At 46.0% G+C, this 16,894-nt stretch overlaps 1 protein-coding gene across 2 annotated transcripts in view; it reads left to right on the top strand.

Annotated features, from left to right (window-relative positions):
- grm7 (glutamate metabotropic receptor 7) overlaps nt 1-16,894 on the top strand; it is a 232,835-nt gene that overhangs the window by 5,974 nt on the left and 209,967 nt on the right. The gene's annotated exons all lie outside the window — the stretch shown is intronic.

Genomic DNA, 16,894 nt, shown 5'->3' with positions numbered 1-16,894 from the left:
TTTAATTGATAATGCAAATAATAGTAAAAACAACTGAAGTAGTAACAGTGAAGCAGCTCACCTGTACTCCTCACCTGTACTCCTCACCTGCCTCTCTCTCTCTCTCTCTCTCTCTCTCTCTCTCTCTCTGGTCGTCTCTCCCTCGTTAGGCCGTGACACCGGTCGACTCAGCACACACTCATTAAATCCTCCGTCACTGCACATTATAGCTATACCGCCCTGTGTTAGCTGTAAATGTTCGCGAGCCTCTGGAGTGAGAGAGTCACTCTCCTGCTCGTCTGCAGGGCGGCTGCAGCTCTTTACGGGCGGCCGTGGTGTTTTAATTGAGAGGGTGGGTGTCGCTGCTCGCCTCCATATGTGACAGATAATTAGACTGGTCGGTGGGTTCAGTCGGGGATGTTTTGTTTGTTACGTTGGTGGTAATGGGAGCTAATGGGCGGGATGTAAGCTACAGCCCATTAGCTCCATACACTGTGCTATGAGTCCACCATATGTGACAGTATTAATGTTAATAATGGGGTTTCAGTGCTTATTGCAGAAAAACACATGTAGCATCGGGATGCTCTTCCACTCAGTTCACCAAGAACATGACTCGGTTAGCTGCTTCCAGCACATAATGAGACAGTTACACATGTCATGATTAGAAAGCTAAAGATGAGAAGCAGAAACAGAATAGCAGCAGGAGGGAGGATCTGTTACTGAGGCTGAGGAGATGTTGGTGGCTGAAGCTCCGGCAGCGTCTCCGATGTGTCAGGAGGTTCATTACGGTCGTATAAGTGCTGGATGTTTATTTAGCCTGTCGCAGGTTTATTTAGCCTGTCGCAGGTTTATTTAGCCTGTCGCAGGTTTATGTAGCCTGTCGCAGGTTAGCATCAGGCTGCAACATGTTGTGTCAACGCAGTTTTTCATCTTAGCAGGTTTGAAACCTGCAGTTCATCTGGTTTTCTGCACAGACGGCTTGTTTTACTGCACGATGTCTCAAACACCACAGAAAGACTTTTCTGCTGCTGAAGGTCGAAGAACTGAAATGAATCAAACTATTTTGATTGATTTGTTGTTTTCAAGCAAAAAGCCCAAAAATTGAATCCAGCTTCTCAAACATGAATATTTTCTGCCGGACTTTGTTTATGTTGGATAGTAAATTAAATATCTTGAACGCATCACGTCGAGCTTCAGGAGCTGTGATTGGCAGCTGATGCTTGATACGGACTGACGAACACGAACTTTGGGCTGAAAATCATTTGATTAATCGATAATGAAAATCACCTGCACCATCGAAACCAGAGAGCTCAGACAGCAGCGTGTCCCCTCAGAGCTGCCGTCACTTAGAAGGTGTTGACGTCTGTGACACAACCTTTGCTGGATGTCGAGCCTCGCTCACCACGTCCTGTCCTGCGGCGATCAATAAGAGAAAATACTACAGAAAGGACGTTTGTTGCTGCTCAGTAACGTTACGCCTCCACTGTAAAGGGCTTTAAGTAAAGTGTCATATAAATAAAGTGTATTATTATTGTTGTTGTGGTTATTATAGGTGCTGTTCTTTTAAACCTCGTCACATGGTGATGGTGCTGTTTTCTCTCAGTCGTTCTGTTGTTTGTGTTTTCTTAGCTTAGCTTCATTAGCGCAGCTAGCCAGCTACCTTCAGCTGGTGAAGGTGCAGACTGTTGAACCCGGCTCAGGGCTGCGTATCAGCAGCTCAGCAGGCAGAGATGTGAGATGATCTGACTCCAGACTCTCTGATCTGACTCTCAGAGTGACGGTGGTGACTATCTGCTGATCCAGGAGGAGACGCACTGAACCCAACTCCTGACGGTCAGACCTGAGTGAATCACCCAGTGACGCGTCGTGTTCGGCTGTGGTGGGAGTTAAAGTTACAGGTTTACTTTGGTTCAGCTTGAGGCTTCGTTGGCAGGAAGTGAGCGGATGTGACCAGCTGTTCGGTCCAGAGTTTGTGTCCTGGTCGGGTGAAGAGGAATCAGAAGAGTATTTAAACTGCAGAACAAGAAGATCCTCCATTCAGACCAAAACAAATCCTGTTAGCCGGCGTGGCTGCGACTCCAGGCAGGAGAGCCGCTGTGTGGAAACTCTGCTGAGAAAAACTGGCGATTATTCTGTTCAGTGCGAAATATTAGACCCGGGTCAAACATTCACGACTTAATTCAGTGTGAAATACGACTGCTGGCAACATCAACATGAATAATGAGCACCAGAGTTCAGCCCATTAAAAATGAGTCGCTACAAGTTTTGGTGGATGAAAACTTACCTGACGGGCGTAATGGATCGTGTCACTGCTGCCTCACAGGAATCAGGTCCCAGCGGGTGATCCCTGCTGGTACTGCCTGTGTGGAGGTTCTGTGTGGAGGTTCTGTGTGGAGGTTCTGTGTGGAGGCTCTGTGTGGAGGTTCTGTGTGGAGGTTCTGTGCTGCTCCGCTTGCCTCCCTCGGGCCGGTGCTGCAGGTCAGGCGGAGCAGACACTAAAGACTGGGTGACAACAGGGTGGTGAAGGTTTACCGCACGTCACAGTGAGCGAGGTGGTCTCATGAAACCCAGGAGGCGATCTGTGTCAGACGGGACGACATCAGCCTGTGATGAATGTGTTGATGAGGGCAGAGACACGTTAGCAGCTGCTGAGCGTCTTCAGAGTCCAACAGCATTCAGTTATTTTGTTGATGTAACATCTCGTTCCTTAAAGAAATATATATTTAATAACATCGATATTTTAAAATTCAAAACCATAGAGAAGAAAATGCACACGGTAAGATAAACCTCAATTTTCATCCCTTGAACCCGGTATATCCGTCGGCAAAACATGACATGGTAGTTTTTTTTTTCCTTAAATTGTTCATCAGTGGATTCTGTAGCATCAGAACCAGCGCCAGGCTTTTTGGATTGATTCATTTGCAGTCGTAGGTCGGAGCAGGAGTCACATCGTGCTACAGAGAGCTTGTATTTAGACGTGTCTCGCTGTGCAGCCTTGTCTCCTAGAAACTAAGTTCATATATCATATATCACAAATATCATCGCTGCCTAAACTGTATTATGTTCAGAGGCAAAAACCTTTTCTGCACAGGTGTGGGGGGGGGGGGGGGGTTGTCGGGTGGATGGTCGGCGTACAAAGTTCAGGACTTTAGTTTCTTTTCCACCAAAGCACTTTGGGCTGAGTTCCCTTTAAACTCCTGAGAAACCCAAAATTAACAAACCTAAACCCTCGGTCTGTTTGATCAGTACTCGTGAATGTGAGCGGGTTGATGCCAAAGGCGCCAGGCAGGGAGACCAGAGGCTGCTGACAACATCAGACATGAAAACACATTTGCTGTATACGCGCAGTATTTCTCAGACGTGCGGCTGCTCCGTGAGGTCCAGGTCCACCATGTTGGATTGACAGCCGGAGATTTGACCGTGATCTTATCCTGATTGTCAACTTTGATCTCAGACCCTTCAGTTACCCTCTGAGCTGGATTTATGTGAAACGCCTTCATGTGGACATTCCCTCCAGACAGATCTGCTAACTCTGTTTCACGCAGTATCTCACCACAGCACCGACTGTGAGGAAAGGCTTTGCCTCTTTCTGGGACTGTACACTTTATTTTTGGACGCCGCACAGACTCATAAGTCTCGGATACACCTTTAACTGACCTAAATTCATTGAAGTTTCACAACAAGAGTGCTGATTTGGTGAAACTACACTGGGTCGGTTGTAGCTGCCTCCACCTCGTGTTATTGCTTCACAGGTGGAGTGGGTTAGGTTAGGGAAGTACCACAGAAAAGCAAGATAAAACCAGACTCGTGGAAGCGTTCTGTATCATTTTTGAGGTCATGATGCATTTTAAAAACATCTCGGCAGCTGTGATTGACAAAAAACATTCAGGGTAACTTCCTCCGCACGGCTGCTTTCATCAGGCTGTTTCCACAGACTGTTTGAAGGCAGTTTTGATCTCAGCTCACTTTGTTGCCTGCTGATGGGAGACTTTCCCTCCATGGCTGAAAAAAACTACCATGAATGAATATGAATGAGTTACCTTCCAGAAGGCTGCAGCTCGTCTCTATGAGGCAACTTTCAGCATTACGACACATAAACAGTGTTATTATTCTAAACATCATAATGTTTGTTGATGCAGGTCTGTGCAACACATCAGACACCACCCAGGATCATCTTCGCCTGGAGAGCTCATAAAGAGGCTGTTTTTGTCATGTTGGAGAAAAAACTTTATTAAAAAGTCTTAGATTTCATTCACAAAAGTCTCAGATACTTCAGCTTTGACGGTGGTGTTAGTATTAAACACCGTCAAACACAGTCACGACTGTAAGCTGCTATGAGTGTAAAGCACAGCAGCTCAGACTGAACTGAAAGCAGCTACATGAAGTGTTTCAGCCGATGTGTTGTGTCTCTTACAGTCAGTTATCAGCTGAGTCTGCGGCTCAACTCGGCTCATTGTTCATCTGAAGAGAAAAGCTGTAGGAAGCCACTGTACACAACCTGCTGAGCAGCAAACAGCAGGCACACACAGTTAGAGACGTTAGCGTTTAGCAGCTAAAGAGACAGATATCCCCCTCTGAAGGTGGTGGAGACCAAACATAGAGCTAATAGAGAGAGACGACTGGGGATTAAAAATCTGATAACAATAAATCATCTGCAAAGATTTTACATTCGTTTTACATTAAGGCATAAAATAAACAATGATCTTACAGATCCTATGATCCTACTTTATAATCGTTCCCCGTGATATTAAAATCATCTTGGAGGTCTGACATGCAGCTGCAGAAGCCTGCAGGAGGCAGCAGCACACAAACCTCCCTCTGTGGGTTTTGTGGCCTCGGTTTCTTCCTCTCTCCCCATTTCCACCTCACAAAGCTGCAACTCTCACATTCTATTAATCCAACACCCAGGAGAGGCCGCTTCCACTCAGCTGCCTCTCTCCTTGTTTCTGGCCGTCTTTGTGTTGCCTCTCCGCCTGTCACAGCTGCTTGGGAAGCCTCTTTCTCCCCGCTGTCTTTGCTAAGTATAAAAGAATAGCTGCGGTGGTCTTAGTCAGCCCTCTGAGACGCTCAGCGCCACACAGGCACATCTATTACGGGCAGAACAGCTCCTGTGGGTCTGGACACCATTCAGACTCTGTTTCCTGTGTTAGTTGGGGCAGTTTTAGATCACGAAGCCCGTTTCAGCTCGTTGATAGTCGACGCAGGTTTGGGCTCAGATCTGTTTAGTTCAGTGGTTCTGAACGGTTTTTCATCATCGGTCTTAAAATGAGTAAATCAGTTGTCACAGGACAGACTTCTTTAAACACAGATTTAAACTCAATACTTGTTTCTGTCTTTCTTCTTCAAACACGTATTCATCACTGACTGAGGATTTAGAGAATTAATTATTGGTGCAGAGACGACTTCAGAGCTGTTTATCATAGAGAACGACCGTCTGCGAGCCAAACCAGGACCAGATTACAGATCCACCTGAGGGGAACATCGACGTCTGAACCAGACCGCACCACAGTCCACCCTGGTCCACGCATCCTCACACCTAAACAACTGAACAGGTCGTTGGCAGTGAACAATCATATCACCGTTGCAGAGCACCAGTACAGAGCAGCATATTCCTGCTCTTACTGCTGCAGGAGAGTAAACTCCCCTGGGTGCAGGCCTGCTTTTGGTTTTGGGTGACCACCCGTAGTTTCAGGAGCACTGTGTTGGAGTATTCAGAGGAAATGGACTGTGCCAGACTACAGCAGCCCCTCGAGGCCTGCAGAGTCATGCAGGTTCATCTGTAACGAGCACAGAAGCCGCCTGTGTCAGCGCTATTCACCTGAGATCGCTCCACAGGTTGGACACTGTGTTTGGATGAATACCTCAGAAAGACGATAAGTTCAGATCCGAGTTCAACAAGTGAACAGCTGAGGTATTCTGTAAATTATTGAAACTGCTGCAATTGCTCAATTTCCCCACATTCTCAGTGGACGGTCCATCAAACTGTCGGTCCACCGCTGTGGTCCAGAAATGTCCAAACAAATATTTAATTGATTGCTATTTAATTTGGTGCAGATATTCACAGAGGATGTGTTTTAAAAATCCTTCATGTATGTTTAAGACAGAAGAAATGAATATTTCATCCGATAGTCAGACAAATAATCACTCGACCCATCATCGAGTACCGTTAATGTGTCGTTTACTTTTACTCCAGTCTGACTTTTGGGTGAACACTGAACCTGGAGCTTTATATTTATGTATTTATTGTGATCTTTGAATGAGGAGGATCACAGTCCTTCAGTTACGTTCTGCTCGCTCAGACTACAGTACAGCACCGATGATGGAGCATCGACTGTTGTGGTCGTGAAGCTTTTACAGTCGGTGAAAAGCTTCCAGCTGATGTGAACACTAAAGTGTTATTTACTGAAGTGATTAACTTAGACGATGCCGGCTCGACCTGACAAACTCAACCAACGCAGACTGTACAGTACACATCGGCACGCATTAGTCTGAGCGGTGATCGCTGTGGCTGCTGCAGGTGATTTGTTGTGAAGCCTTTGACCAGGTGAGAATAATGCAGCAGTGAGCCTCCTGCCAATTTACAGCAGTAAAAATCTACTGTGGTATTTATGAAGCATTATGTTTCCAATTACTCTCAGTCAGAGACATAAAACAGCAGAGAGGCCACAAGTGCCCTCCAAGTGCTGGGCGACCGGAGGACGACTGTTGCTATGGATACCACTCAAAGCAGAGCACCTCGTGCCGCCTAATTAATATTCAAACATCAACACGGCCTTTCTATAGGTGACTGTACTGTGACAACATGTAGTAATACTCACACTCTCTAAGACTGAAGTACTCTTGATCGAGCCAGTATTAGGCAAGTACTCAAGTAAAAGTACCAATCAAACAATTTAAAGATACTCCATTACAAGTAAAAGTCCTGCATTCAGTGTGTTCTCAGCTTTGTTAAAGTATCAGTAGTAAAAGTACACAAGTATTCTCAGCTTCATGTAAAGTATCAGTAGTAAAAGTACACAAGTATTCTCAGTTTCATGTAAAGTATCAGTAGTAAAAGTACACAAGTATTCTCAGCTTCATGTAAAGTATCAGTAGTAAAAGTACACAAGTATTCTCAGCTTCATGTAAAGTATCAGTAGTAAAAGTACACAAGTATTCTCAGCTTCATGTAAAGTATCAGTAGTAAAAGTACACAAGTATTCATTCATGTAGATTAATGCCTGGACTACACGAATACGATATATTCCTAAACGCACATTTTCCTGTCCAGTCGGCCTCTCAACCACACGAACGCGGCGATTTCACCCACATTTACGGAGATATTTTTAAACGGATAAAAAACTGGAGAAATAAAAAACCATCCGATTGAGTGGATCCGTGTAGCGATGTTAAACGGAGCTGGTGTTGACGCGATGACGTCAAGCGCCTAGCAACAAGCCGTTCACACATGCGCATTGAAGCAAAACGGTTGTCAACAACAATGGCCGACATGTACCGGGCTATCTATGTGTGCTTTGCACTTTCAGGTCTCATCTCAGCGCTACACATAACGTTGGTGCAACAACTCCACTTCATCGTCGGTTCACACAAAAGTTTCTATTTTCGTTTTCTTCGCCATAACTTCTTACCCTACCTGCCGCCGTTTGACTGCTATTTACATTTGCTAATCGCCACCTATCGGCCAGGCATGGCATTGCAGGCTTCAGATGTGATCGTTTTCGTTTTGCCTCTTCGTATGGACAGAGATATTTCTGTGGTGTGGACAGAGTTTTCTTTTAAAACGAGGACGAAAATATCCACTTAAAAAAAAATCCGTATTCGTGTAGTCCAGGCCTTAAACCGTATAAAAACCTGATCTAAGGGTCAGACATGTTTCTCTCAGACACATCTGTGTGTGTGTGTGTGTGTGTGTGTGTGTGTGTGTGTGTGTGTGCATGTGTCTGTGTGTGTGTGTGTGTGTGTGTGTGTGTGTGTTGGCAGACATCAGTACCTGCTGCAGCCTCTTCTGTCAGCAGCAGCAGCTCTTCTGCCAACACGCTGCACATCAAGTGTCCTCCTGAAGGCTTCAGGACTCGTGCAGGGCGCGGGGCAGATCTCCCTCTGACTTCTGGGTAAAGGAGTTTTTTCAGTGGGGGAGCAGGATTGATGTTTTGCCAGCTCAGTCAGCCAGCGAGTCAAGGACGGTTCAGAGAGACTGAGGAGAAGTCCGGCCTGTCGCTGCACGTCTGACCCGCTGCTGCACTGCTGGGAGCTGAGTTTGGCTGAGAACTTTATTTGGATTTCAGCAGAGAAGCAGCTGACTGTCAAACACCTGGCTGTCAGACACCTGGCTGTCAGACACCTGGCTGCCCACCGCTCCTCTTCATTACACTAGTCTTTGCTTTGAATGCGACTCTGCACTATTTTGTATCACAACGATTCAACAGTAAACCAGCAGTGACCTCTGCTGTAATAAATCAGAGTGAGCTATGGACCTTCACACAGGGTTGGTAAGTTAATCTAGAAGCATATTATAGCTTGTATTCACAGAAAATCTCTTAACATCCCAACAGGACTCAATGAATCAAAGTATCTGTGGCGGTCACAGGCCTCTAATAAGCCCGTCAACTATCTAGTTAGGCCCGTATGAAAAGATTGGACAGGCTACCTGTCTAACTACACACCTGTCTGCCTGCACACACTCATGTAATGATTGTGGAGGACTGGAGTCTCCCACAAGGCTCAGCTGATGTATTCCTGAACCTATTAGTGAGCTAGTGGCACAAGATTTGCAGAGACAGTCCAGCCAAAATGTCCCATCGCTAGCACACTAGCTTGACAGCAGAGAGTGCTAACAACAAACATGTCCGTGTTTATGTCCATCATGATAATGTCAGGTGGTTTCTTACATGTGAGAGACGTGATGACAATTATTTGCTGTGCTGACAGTACGCAGCTGCTGAGCCTGTTGTTCAGCAGCTAACTCCGTTAGCACAAAGCACAAGACAGTCAAATGATCATACATTATGTCTCTGTTGGTATTACTGATCGTATCGTATTTTACCTCTGGCAAAGTTGAGCAGCAGCAATGACAGACTGTTGTTCAGCGGCTAACGTTAGCACAAAGCACACAGCCCCCGAGCCAAGCTAACTCTGTTAGCACAAAGCACACACCTACAGCAGTTTGTGTGTTAGCATGTGTTTGGTTGTGGCACTGAACAGAGTTGTTTGTTTATGTTGGACTAAGAAAGCTAAGAGAGCTTGTTGAATGTAGCCAACGAGCCGCTAGCCGAATCCCAGCTGGCCGGCGAGAGCTCCGGGCGGTGTGGGTCTTTGTATTTAGGTGGTGTGTGAGGAGGGGCTCTGGAGGGAGGGGGGGATTTTTTCACTTAGATGCTTATGAAATTTAGCTTGCTGTTGCCGGTTTCTACACTCTCAGCAACCCAAGCTTGTATGTGTGATTCAACCACCAGCACACAATAAGATTTACAGCCAATAAAACGTCTGTGAGAATAAGACATCTGTTTTCCAACGCACGTAAACATGAAGGCGATCTCCCGGCGCACAGGAACAACAAGGCTTTTCTCTCTGGTTCTATTTTAACTTGCAGCAGTGCTTCCTCCTCCTCCCACTCTCAATCTGCCTGCTTCTTTGCCTTCGCTGTCACTGTTGTCACCACTTCCAAACACTGCATACAGACCGCAGCCTGCATACAAATGCTACATGTTTACACTCGACTCTGCGGCTCCCTAAAGAAATGAAGTGAAATCATTTAAGACGAGCAGGAAGACGGAGACAAAGCCATGAAGACGGGCGGCTGTTCGCTGCCCAACAGGTGGCGAGAGACTAACTGACACGATGAGGGGGAAGCGATGGCAGCCGAGCCCACCGTCAGAGCAGCGCTGTAATTACTGTGTGCATATTGATGCATGATTGCAGTTGAGAGACAATAAACAGTTATGAGTCTGGAATTAACCTGAATCCACAGTGTGATTATCATCTTTAAGTCCAGGTTTATTTTCTAGAGCTTTTACAGGAAAATGATAGGTCAGTTCAGTAACATTTATAATCCAGCCAAGCTCCACTTTAAAATCTGAGCAGTAAAACAGTAAACTGACATATTAATATTACAATGTGATGAATTTTACCATCAATAAATCAACTTTAAAAACATATTTTGTGGAGAAAGCAAAGACGGTTCTGCTTATAACAGAATTTATTTTCAAGAACAAAGCATGTGAACAACCTCCAGCATCTGTTGTATTCACTCGTTTTATTTCACATCATGACGAGTCAGAAAGAACTTTTTATTTCCCCTCAGTGTTGATTGATTCAGACGATATCGCTATAAAATGGTTTTATGAACACATTTGCTGAACCAGGAACAGTTTGCAGCCGAATGTGTTTTTAAAAATGCTTCTGCATAAACAGAATATTCTACTTCAACAAACAGAGTTGGACCAAAACTGTTTTTTATAAGTTCTGATACCTGAACTTTCTGCATATATGCCGTTAATCAAATAGCTTGTCATTTATGGATACTGGCTGCTTGTGCAGGTTCAGATCCGATCGCTGCAGAGACTCATGTACATGCCGGTACCATACTGGTATCAGTATCAGACCCGGAACACAAACTACAGGTGAGCAGTCAGAACAAACATCCCTCTGACTGATGAACTATGACTAAAGTCATTGTAAATCAAACTGAGGGGAACATGACTCTACCCATCAGATTTGATTACCATCCATTCAGTTTTGGTTGAGATGTTTCCCTGACTGGAGCAGCTGTGGTCCAGGAGGTAGAGCAGGTTCTTCACTTGGTGGTTCGAGCCCCGGTTCCAGCTGTATGTCGAAGTGTCCACGGGCAAGATGCTGATGCTCAAATAGCTCACGATGGTTGATCCATCAGTGTGTGTGTGTGTGTGTGTGTGTGTGTGTGACTGGCTGAAGGTCTTGTGAAGCCGTCTGAGTTGTTGTAAGACCAGAACAGAACAATACATTCAACTTCAGTCAGAGCCACAATTTAAGATTCATGATTGTGTCTGAGTTTATCTGTTTAAAGGGTCGTTCTTTATATTTATACCCAGGTCTTATTTCACATAGTTTTGGCTCTGAATGACTAATAGGTGAGTAAATCGGTCCAGTAGAAAGCTCCAGCCAGCAGCTCCATGATTGGCTGCACACCACATCAACACAAAGTTCTTGTTTACGTCACTTTAGGATCAGATATGTATTCTGAGTGTTCACATGGAGAGAGGTCCAACACAGACGGACCTTTTTGTTAGAGTAAGATCTTCTTTGTTTAAGCAGACACTCCGGCTCACTCCGGTCCAATCCACCAGACTCCACTGACAATAACAGTGTTTTACCTCACAGCTTTGCTGCTGTTGCCTCAGTTGATTAGTCTGTCTGTGCTCTGTAACTTTAACCACCTCCCAAAGACTACATTACAGCCCGGCTCAGGTGATCCACTGGACCGGTTCCAAAACTTTGTCAGTTAGACCCCAACATATGTAAATGTGGGGCCCAGGTTTAAAAATATGAAAATCATCCTTTAATTGCTGATGAGAGTTTTCAGTCTGGACCGAAGCAGTGAACCAACAGTGTCAGCAGCACCAGCACAGAACCATGCTGCTGCTGCAGCCATGAAGAACTCTGCTGGGGAAACTCTGGTATATTTAGCTGTAAGAGCAGCATAATGAAACCCTGGATGAGAAGAATAAAGGGGTGAAATTATAATGACATCACCGTATAATGAGAGAACAGGACAGAAAAAGAAACATGCGCTTCAAACACGAGTGTACTGACTCAGAGAAATAATGAAATCATTAATTAGACCATGCAGCCCGGGTTCTGTCCCAGAAGATTATTCTGCAGATCTGCTGGGACTGAAAAAAACAATAGCTTCTGTGGAGCCTTTATGCTTTGTTCTTTGTCTCACATGCAGATTGAGCCACTGTAGTGGTACCAGCATCGTCCCCGGCTGCACACTCAGCCACTGCTGCACTGCTGGAGACGAAATGTTTGCAAAAGTTCTGAAATATTATTCACTCCTCGGCCGTCAGGAGGCAAAGCAGATCTACAGCCGACCGGCGCTGGAGTTTTATGACTCAGTAGAACCGGTTCTAAAGATGATAATGAGGCTGTGAGCAGGATGTGGCTCAGATGTAGTCCTGTACTGATCAGTACTCACTACAGAACCACACAGTACTTGTAGGAAGAGTTCAGCGGGGTCCTCTGGGTTTATCAGCTGAGGAAGTCAACACTCCATAAAGGAGTCAGAAGTGGAGCAGCGACGCATCTTCAGAGAGTCAGTCAGGCAGTCTGAGCAGAGCTGACAGTCTGCAGCTCCACCGCTGGCTGCTTTGTTTCTGTGGGAGCTCAGGCACCTCGTAGTCATGCTAACAGCTATCATTAGCATCCCATGCTCCGACCCTGCCAGTCTGCTCTGATGTTAGAGGAGCGGCACCGAGTGACCCAACTTCACTGCTGGACTTTAGTTACCTTCCAGGCGCCATATGTCATCAAAGGGGGGGTGGAGCACTGAAATATGTCAAAATGCAGTTCTGACATACAAATGTAAACAATACAGATCAGCAATAACATGTAACATTAGCAGGCTAGCTAGTTAGCTACGGAGACATCAGCAAACTAGTAGTGATAGTTTTGTGCTTGTTATGAAGAGAAGGACCGGGCCTCTGAACACCATGTAGCCCGAACACTTCACCCTGCCCTCCATGACACCAGGAGTCAGGAGGTGAACGTGCAAAACGGAGGTGTAGGGCTGAGTGTTGGGTGGAAGGAGTACTCGGGTCGGGCCTTTGTCCTGTTTGTTTACGGGCCTGAAAGCGTCGCCCAGTCTCAGGATCTCATCCATGGTGACGTAAATCATCAGGCTCCTCTAACTCAATGTTCGGCCTGTACTTGTCACTTTTTGACCGTCACACACACACACAGGAAACAGTCCATCCGATGTGTGTGTTCATGTTGGTTCTCTCTGTCACCTCACCAGCCTCCCTCTCTGTGCTCAGACAAACACACTCCACATCACCTCCCTCCGTCTCGTCGCTTCTCTTCCGCTCGTTAATGTCACAAACTGGGACACTGGGACCGCTTGTCAGCCCGTCAGCGCCTTTGTCTTCCTCGTTGGTGCCGTAACGAGGATCCCCGTGCGGAGGGGAGCTGCCAGAAATCGTTACAGCCTTCTGATCACTTGGCTCAATCCTCTAAGTATTAGCTGATGATGTGTAATGACAGTAATGAATGAGGCGCGCTGGCTCCTCACTCTGCTTTAACGTATGCACACATACACAGTCACACTCCCACTCAGGCTGTGATCAATAGTAACCGCGGCGTCCCTGAAGACTCTCTGACATTCATGGCGCTCGAGTCGAAGCCGTTAATGTGTTACAGCATTAATTCAGAACGAGACAAACGTCCAGCAGTGCGAGGGCCACGTGTCACGACGGGCTGACAGCGAAGATCATTATCACGTCTTTATTCTCGTTTTGTCAAAAGGTCACTCGTTTGAAAAGCTCGCTTCATAATTGAGATTTCATGTCTCCGGTGAGAAGTATCGCCTCCGGTAGAGATTAGTTAATTATTCTCTCGTTATCGACAGATCGTCCAGTTCACAGACCCAACGGAGCAGAAACGTTTAACCAGTTTTACACAAGGAAAAATGTCAATGTTTGTTTTTGTTAACAAAACTTAAACCCTGAACCGCTGAACCTCTGTCTCCATCCACTCCTGTCCTGTGAACATGAGCTGATCTGTTGGTGGAGCTCAACAGCAGGTGGAGCTCATTCTCTGGTCTGTGCCGTTAAACCAGTGCAGAAGAAGAAGACACACTGATGACTGTCATTCAGAGAGACGTTACAGCCTCCTCATCACCATCTGATGCTTTCAGCCCCTGAACACATCAAGTCACAAGTTTCAGGGACAAAATCATTGATTCACTGAAATATAACAAAAAGTATATATACATATATATAACATATTCTATCAGTAGAAACAAGTATTTTACATATTGATTTTTGACTCACAAATTAAAAATGCTTGTGCTGAATGTTTCGATTAAAGATGTTTCAAAAGAGAAACTTCACACAAAATCACAGTCTGAACACATGATTACTACTTCCTTATTATTACAGAGACCATTCTCAAACCAGAGGACATTTCACAGACTCAGATACATTAAAATGCTGCTTACATGTGAAAAACATCTGTAATAACTACATTAGGTTTATATTACATTTACTGTCACTGTTGTTTCCTCTATAAACACGTTGACTGGCCTCAGCTTCATCTGACCATAGAAAACAAGCTTGTATACTCAGACCTGCTGTTCCTCACCTGTCCACCAGTCTGTGACATCATCAGCCCCTCACCTGTCCACCAGCCTGTGACATCATCAGCTCCTCACCTGGTGATACTTCTGCCTCTGAAATGTGTTGGAGTAGAAATATAAAGTAGTTTCAAATGGAAATTAAAGTAAAAGTACAAAGTTAGACTTCAGCGCGGCGCTGTCGGCTGTCGGCTGTCGGCTGTCGGTGAGTGAGTCTGTTTGCCGGCCGTGAGCTTCATTCTGCCTGAACACACCAAACATCTGATCACTTTGTTGAACTGGAGCCAGATCTGAGCAGCAACAGATTTATCTTCAGTCTGGATATAACATCACTGCAGAGCTTCCACCGGACTCACACACAGCTGTAGCTTTTACCCAGAACTTGCAAATGTGCAGGATTAGTTTTTGGCGAAGTGTTCGCTGAACAACACAATGCAGTCGCCCAAGTCAACACCAATTATTGACTGTATAGAAACTTTGAACAAAGCGTTTAACAAGCACACACACAGCGGGCCCACGAGAGCAGCTGAGCTACTAAACTTGGCCCAAATGGAATTAACCTGCAGGAAAATGGTTGATTATAAACTCATTAAATCAGAATTTAATGAAGTAAGTGTAATCAATTTGTCTGACATTGATTTTCTTTCCATTGGAGCTCAGTCACAGCGAGGCTCCACCTGAGCTCCCCGGCACGCCGCCTGACAAACAGCAGTGTGTCTGAACCGCCGGGCCGACGCGGCGCCGGGCTCTAATGTCTGCTGAGTGAATGCAGGGGAACAATGCGTTCCTAATTGGACATCGAAGAGTCAAACCATGCGCTACATTTTCCCGACAAACTCGCGGTTCATTTGCTGCTGTTTTACACCAGCGACGCGACGTCCTGCCTGCGCACGTGTGTGCTTCAGTGTGTGCGTGACTGTGTGTGTGTTTTCTTTCCACATGTGTGCACACAAACACACAAAGGCACTCAGGGAAATGAGGAGGGAGGAGACGCACTGAGGCGAGAGGAAGTGACTGCATAAACATGAGACGAGCGAGGGACAGAGGACGGACCGGGGCGAGATCTTCAAGCACGATATCAGAACCAGCAGCTTCCTCCGTCCTCCGTCCTCTGTCCTCCGTCCTCCGTCCTCCGTCCTCTGTCCTCCGTCCTCTGTCCTCCGTCCTCCGTCCTCCGTCCTCTGTCCTCCGTCCTCTGTCCTCCTTCCTCCGTCCTCCGTCCTCTGTCCTCCGTCCTCTGACAAGAAACCAGTTTGTTAGGCCTCAAATAAAGTCTTAACTCTCCAGTGTGGTTTGTTTGGGCTTCAGTTCAGAAGTTAAACTACTATTAAATCCATCTGTTGATGAATGTCAGCGCTGTGTAGTTATTCACACACATTCATGATTCATGTGATATAACTTTATAGAAAACAAAGACAAAAACACAAACTTCAGTCAATATACAGTCACACAGCAGCCCTGGTTCAGGTCCACTCTGCACCTCCAGGTTCAGGTCCACTCTGCACCTCCAGGTTCAGGTCCACTCTGAACCTCCTGGTTCAGGTCCACTCTGCGCCTCCTGGTTCAGGTCCACTCTGAACCTCCGGGTTCAGGTCCACTCTGAACCTCCTGGTTCAGGTCCACTCTGAACCTCCGGGTTCAGGTCCACTCTGAACCTCCGGGTTCAGGTCCACTCTGAACCTCCTGGTTCAGGTCCACTCTGAACCTCCGGGTTCAGGTCCACTCTGCGCCTCCTGGTTCAGGTCCACTCTGAACCTCCGGGTTCAGGTCCACTCTGAACCTCCTGGTTCAGGTCCACTCTGAACCTCCTGGTTCAGGTCCACTCTGCACCTCCGGGTTCAGGTCCACTCTGCACATCCTGGTTCAGGTCCACCCTGCACCTCCGGGTTCAGACAGTTTTCTTGTTGCTAAAATAATTAAAAGCAGAACATCGTTTATCATCTAAAAGTTAAACATGATTAAATATTTGCTTCTCTCCTTTTAATGTGTTTTCCCCTCGAAGTTATGAACAAAATATATTTGATATTCTGTATTTTTAATTCGACCGCTGGCAGCGAGTCACTGAAGAGGAATAGCTGCTCTGACTCGTATCTAACATTATATTACTGTGCAGGTGTTTCCTGTAAATGAAACATTGTCTCTGGTGAAAGGCAGAAATGAATATATCTATTACAAAAGGCTTTACATCCAGTCAGAGAGGAACAGGCTTTTCTTCAAGGTCGGTCAGAATCTCCAACATATTAAGTGTCCGGAGAATAAAAGTGTTGAGGTGAAGTTCAAACAGCAGCTCGAATATTCATCTGCAGCCTCGAGAAGAGACGGACACTCTTCAGCTGTCTCTCTCTTCCTCCTCTCATCAGTCACATCATCTTACTGCCACAAGCCACTATAGAAAACATTTTAATAACATATGGGGGCGTGGCCTGTGGGGGTGTGGTGTATATGGGGGCGTGGTCTGTATTCCCATCTGCCAGGCTGCAGCTGGACCCTCTGCAGTGTTCATAAGTGAGATGGGTTCATACATGAAGCCTGTTCAGGGGAAACTGCTGGTCTGCTCATCATGTGTCACATCTGCTCACACTCGTCTGA

The sequence above is a fragment of the Pagrus pagrus genome (genome assembly GCF_965226575.1).
Source record: "Pagrus pagrus genome assembly, chromosome: 3".
Taxonomy (NCBI): Eukaryota; Metazoa; Chordata; class Actinopteri; order Spariformes; family Sparidae; genus Pagrus; species Pagrus pagrus.
The sequence above is the reverse complement of the archived record's forward strand: the minus strand, read 5'-3'. Positions and strand labels throughout refer to the sequence as shown.